The 5,253-nt window shown below is 41.9% G+C and overlaps 1 long non-coding RNA gene across 1 annotated transcript; it reads left to right on the top strand.

Moving 5' to 3' along the window:
• The first annotated feature begins 3,357 nt into the window (after positions 1-3,357).
• LOC132636802 (uncharacterized) lies at positions 3,358-4,011 on the top strand. The gene is made up of 2 exons (XR_009581442.1): positions 3,358-3,492; positions 3,647-4,011. It is a non-coding gene; the product is annotated as an uncharacterized LOC132636802 (long non-coding RNA).
• Positions 4,012-5,253: the final 1,242 nt, after the last annotated feature.

Below are 5,253 nucleotides of genomic sequence, written 5' to 3'. Positions count from 1 at the left end.
GGACTGGAGACTCAGATGGGTCATAGCACAATATTTCATCATCAGTCCGACGGACAGGCCGAGTGTGCTATTCAGATACCGGAAGATATGCTATGGGCCTGTGTTATTGATTTTAAAGGTTGTTGGGGTGATCATTGTCGCTAAGTGAATTTGTTTATAATAAAAATCGTTATCACTCCAGTATTCAGATGGCACCATATGAGGCTTTGTATGGCAGGAAAAGCAGATCTCCGATTGGTTGGTTTGTCATGGGTGAGATTCAGTTAATTGGTCCAGATGTGATCCAGCAAGCAGTCGATAAAGTGAAACTGATTCGAGAGCGACTATTAGCGGCCCTGAGTCGACAGAAATCTTATGCTGATAAACGACGTCGACCGTTAGAGTTCCAGATTGGCGATTGGGTGTTTCTGAAAGAGTCACCTATGAAAGGCGTTATGAGATTTGGCAAGAAAGGAAAGCTCAGTCCGAGATATATTGGGCCTTATCAGATTGTTCGCAAAATAGGCAAGGTGGCCTATGAGTTGGATTTGCCAGCTGATTTGGGAGCGGTACACCCGGTATCCCATGTTCCTATGCTTCGTAAATATATTGGTGACCCTTCCAGAATTTTTCCTACAGACGATATACAGGTCACCGAGGAGCTATTTTATGAAGAGCAACCTATAGCCATATTGGATCGTCAGGTAAGAAAGTTGCGGAATAAAGATGTGGCTTCTGTTAAAGTACTGTGGTGGAATAATAATAACCGCGAGGAATTAACCTGGAAGGCTGAGGAGCAGATGATGAAAAAAAATATCCTCACCTATTTTCGGCACCTTCAGGTAATCCAAATTCTTTGTTTGATTATGTTGATTTGTGATCGATTTGTATATGATGGCTATAAAAGAAACTCCCCCGAATTTGAGTAAGATTAGTAGCATTAATCCAACATTCGAGGACGAATGTTCCTAAGGGGGAGAGGATGTTACGTCCCGTATTTTTATACATTGAGACAACCCGGATTAACTATGACAATTAAGGGCCAAGACTATTCCGGGATTTGAAGTCGGGACTTTTGACCATTTGATTTTATTTTGAGACATAAGTTGAATATGAAATTGAGGACATTGGACACTTAGGAAAAATTGGGACCACAATTCATAAAATTGGAATTTAAAAATCTTGCACCAAAAGCCATGGTGGCCGTGTGGACTTGAAATGGTCCCACACATTGTGTGGCCAATTTTAATTGGTCCAACACATGTGTGGGCCAAAAACAAAGGGAGATATTTGTGGATACTTAAAAAAAGGAAGACTAAGTCATATTTCTCATTTCCCACTTCTACACTTAAAGAAAAATAACAAGACTTGGAGAGCCTCCACTCCCCCATGGTTCTCGGCCACAACCAAGAAAAATCAAGTCCCATTTTTGCCTCTCTAAAATTATTTCTTTGGTATAAACCCTCTATTTGGAGGTCCGTAAGTAGCGTGGAAGTATTGTTTGGGTCATTAAACCACTCATTTTGCCCATTTGCAAACCCTAGCCTATTGGTGGATTGGAGAATAAAGGTGAGTTCTAATCTTGTTTTTGGAGTTATAAATTTTGTATGCATATTGTAGTATGCTAAAATGGATAAAAATCATGAAATATGAAATGTTGAAGTTGGGTCTTGTGTTGGGTGTGTTGACTGTGTGAAGTATATGTGTGTGGTGTGGTATTGGGTTGATGAATTAATTGCTTGTAGCATATCGATTGTCGTAGAGTGGAGAAGAGAATAAAAATCATCGATACATGTATATGTGTAGTGTAGCCGTGTATATAGCCTCCAAATGGTAGCAAAGAATGAATTAATATCGCTTAGCGTCGTAATGGTTGTTGTGATGATTTGTATGTTGGAAATGAGAGTTAAATGTCCCGAAGCGTTGCGGACTGATTTGGAGGACTTTGTGCATTTAATGCAATCCTTATATATGAGAACCATTAACATATGAATATGTGTAGTGTGAACGAATGTGAGTCATAGATTATGCCGAATATTGCATTATTATCGCTTAAGCGCTTTCGTGTCGTCGTTACGAATTCTAGTTTGGAATTGAGCATTTAATGACTTAAGATTGATGTTGAGATTGTACGGGTTGATTTGAGGGTTATTGTGCATTGATGTAATTTGTATATTTTATGAAAATGGTATCGTTATATTGTGAATTGTGATACAAAACATGAATTGAAAGTCGGAAGTGTGCCCAGTGGGCTGCTCACGGGTAGGGGCTGTTTTCGGCCAAATATTTGGATTAATTGTGGATTGTTGGAAAAATTATGTGAATTGTTTAGAATGTTCTCGAATGTTGTTAGTATGAGTTTGGGTTAATAATCGAATGTACGAACGATATTGTGGCTTGAAAGTAAGCCATTGAATTGAATAATTGGAAAGTTGTCGAATGGTGTAAAAGAGAGCTACTATTATTATTTTGCCTTTCGAATTGATTATCGATGTTGCTAGGTTGGTTATTGTGGTTGTTGTTGTTGATTTTGAGCGAGTTAAATTCTCGGGATGGCCTATTTACAGGGGAAATGCTGCCGAATTTTCTATAGAATTTAATGTTAGTTGGAATAAATGGCTTAAGTGCCTATGTTTAATATTGGATATTCGTTGGCATATTTGTAGACCTTGGGGAGCCTGAGGCGTAGATTGGAATTTACTTTAGATTGGCCATCTTGGAGTGCGTACGAGGTATGTAAAGCAACCTCCCTTCTTTTTGGCATGTCTTAGTTTTACATAGGCTAGATTAGAGCCTTAAGGAAATTCCAAATCTGAAATCCGAGCATGATATGATCTATATATGTTCCTTGGCACTCTTATGTATGATTTGATGAAATATGAACCTTTATGTATTTGAAATAATCGCTTTCCGAACTTTGCGCAAAAAGGTTTCACTTTAAAGAACTTCGAAATTTCTGAATGCCATACATTTCACATAAATGCTCGGATTGCTCCAATATTTTTATAAAAGTTTGCATTATGTATGATACGTATGTTTTCCATAGGCGGGCCCGACTTGGGTAAATACCCGTCCGTGGGTCCCGCGACTTTCCTTTATGTAAATCAGAGAATCTTTGAAAGAATTTGGTATGATTATTATTACGATTTCAAATATGATCATTTTACTTATGTTTGAATTTATGATAATGATTTTATGCATATGACTACTCACGACTCTACTCGTGCATTCTGTTATTCCTTTCGCCGAGTCCCGGGCCGGTTCTGTTGTCGTGCGCATTTTGATATACTCCGGAGTTATGCTGTCTTTATGGTTCACTGAGCTACTCGCAAAAGAGGGTCGGGTTCCACCTATATTTTGTGTTATGCTGTGTATGGCGTTATGTTGTGATGTGATATGTGACGGGGATACGGAGATTTGAAACTTTCTGGTGTTATGCTGTGTTATGGCGCCATCGACGGGTGGGCGACCATATTCTTCTGTACCCTATGCATTACTTACATATTTTTGAAAGTAAGCAAATTTTGATATGTTGGATTTGCACTTATGTTTGGTACTTCCATTTCGTTTATGTCTCAGATTTGCTTTCTGTATATTCTGCTTTGCATACTCAGTACATATTTCGTACTGACCCCCTTTCTTCGGGGGCTGCGTTTCATGCCCGCAGGTACAGATGCACAGTTTGGTGATCTACCCATTTAGGACACCCTCTTCTGCTGTTTGGAGTGCTCTTCTCATTTCAGAGCACACATTTTGGTATATATTCGTTCGCTATGTATATATGTATTTGTTCAGGGGCACGGCGGGGCCCTGTCCCGCCATATGATTCGGTTTGTCTGTTTAGAGGTCTGTAGACGTATTTGTGGGTATGTGTGCCTACTTCTGTACGGATGTGTTTGCATGACTCTATTCGTTATGGCAGCCTCGTCGGCGTGCATTTTGTATATGTTTGTGGCAGCCTTGTCGGCGTGCATTTGTATATGCGTTTTGGGCCGTTGTGCCATTTGACAGCCTTGTCGGCTTTTGACATAATTGATAGCCTTGCCGGCTTTTTGATATATGTGCATATGTTCGGCGATGTATATTCCGCTGCTTCTTCTGATTCTCATATATAGTGTTTTGTACACGCAATCGCGCAAGATAATATTCGTTCTCAACTCTGTTTAAAAATGATGATTTAGTTTGTATGTCCGTTTGGGTGCCCAAGTAGGGCACCAGTCGCGGCCCACGGGGCTGGGTCATGACATATACGCGGGGCTGAACAGCACCTGAAGTAGATGCTCCCCCTCTACCTCTGCCTCTACCTGCTGTAGTCTGAGAAGTCTATGCTGTCGGGTGTACTGAGGAAGAACCCGCTGCTGAACCTGTGGGCTGAGTCCCAACTCTACCTCTTGGTGAAGGGCAATCTCTCATCATATGACCCACCTGCCCGCAGGCATAGCACGCATCTGAACCCTGACGGCACTGCCCAGAATGTAGTCTACCGCACTGGCTGCACCGCGGTACTGGGGTCCCTTCTGACTAAAATCCCTCTGGATTGAAAATCTGAGGCCCTCGGACCCTGGCCCTGTCCTGACTGAAAAGAACGATCAAACCTCCTGTCCGAGAATCTGGGAGGCGCACTGGTCGCTGACTGATCTGAGTGCCTAGAATGCATCTGTCTCGGTCCCCCTATATATTCACTACTCGCTCCCATAGATCTAGCCCTCTTACCTTGTCTTCGATCATTATCACGATCACTTCTTTGTGGCTGTTGTCATTCCTCAAGATTCTGAGCATGGGCCTGTATTCGGGAAATATCCATCCCGTCTTGCAGAGAGGCCGTCAAGCAATCTCTAAATGAGTGTGGCCCCAAACCACTCACGAATCTATGGACCCGGTCTCCCATATCGGCTACTATAGTTGGAGCATATCTCGCCAAAGAATTGAACTTCATACTATACTCTCGGGCACTCAGGCTTCCTAGCTTTAGATTCAAGAACCTGTCCGCTCTAGCTCGGCGGACCTCGGGTGGGAAATAATGACGAATAAAGGCATCCACAAATTCTTGCCACACGGGATGGGGCACATTCTCTCCTCTTGATGCCATCCAATTGTTCTACCATAATACTGCCACATCGCGGAGTCTATAAGAAGCCAACTCCACGGATTCGGTCTCAGAGGCATGAATAATCTTTAAGGTCCTCAACATTTCATCAATAAAGTTTTGCGGATCTTCATCCGGCTTTGACCCAAAGAATTTCGGAGGATTTAAGGTCATGAAATCACGGGCTC

Source organism: Lycium barbarum, chromosome 1, assembly GCF_019175385.1.
Source record: "Lycium barbarum isolate Lr01 chromosome 1, ASM1917538v2, whole genome shotgun sequence".
Classification (NCBI taxonomy): domain Eukaryota; kingdom Viridiplantae; phylum Streptophyta; class Magnoliopsida; order Solanales; family Solanaceae; genus Lycium; species Lycium barbarum.
Note: the sequence above shows the minus strand (reverse complement) of the source record. Positions and strands in the feature narration are given on the sequence as shown.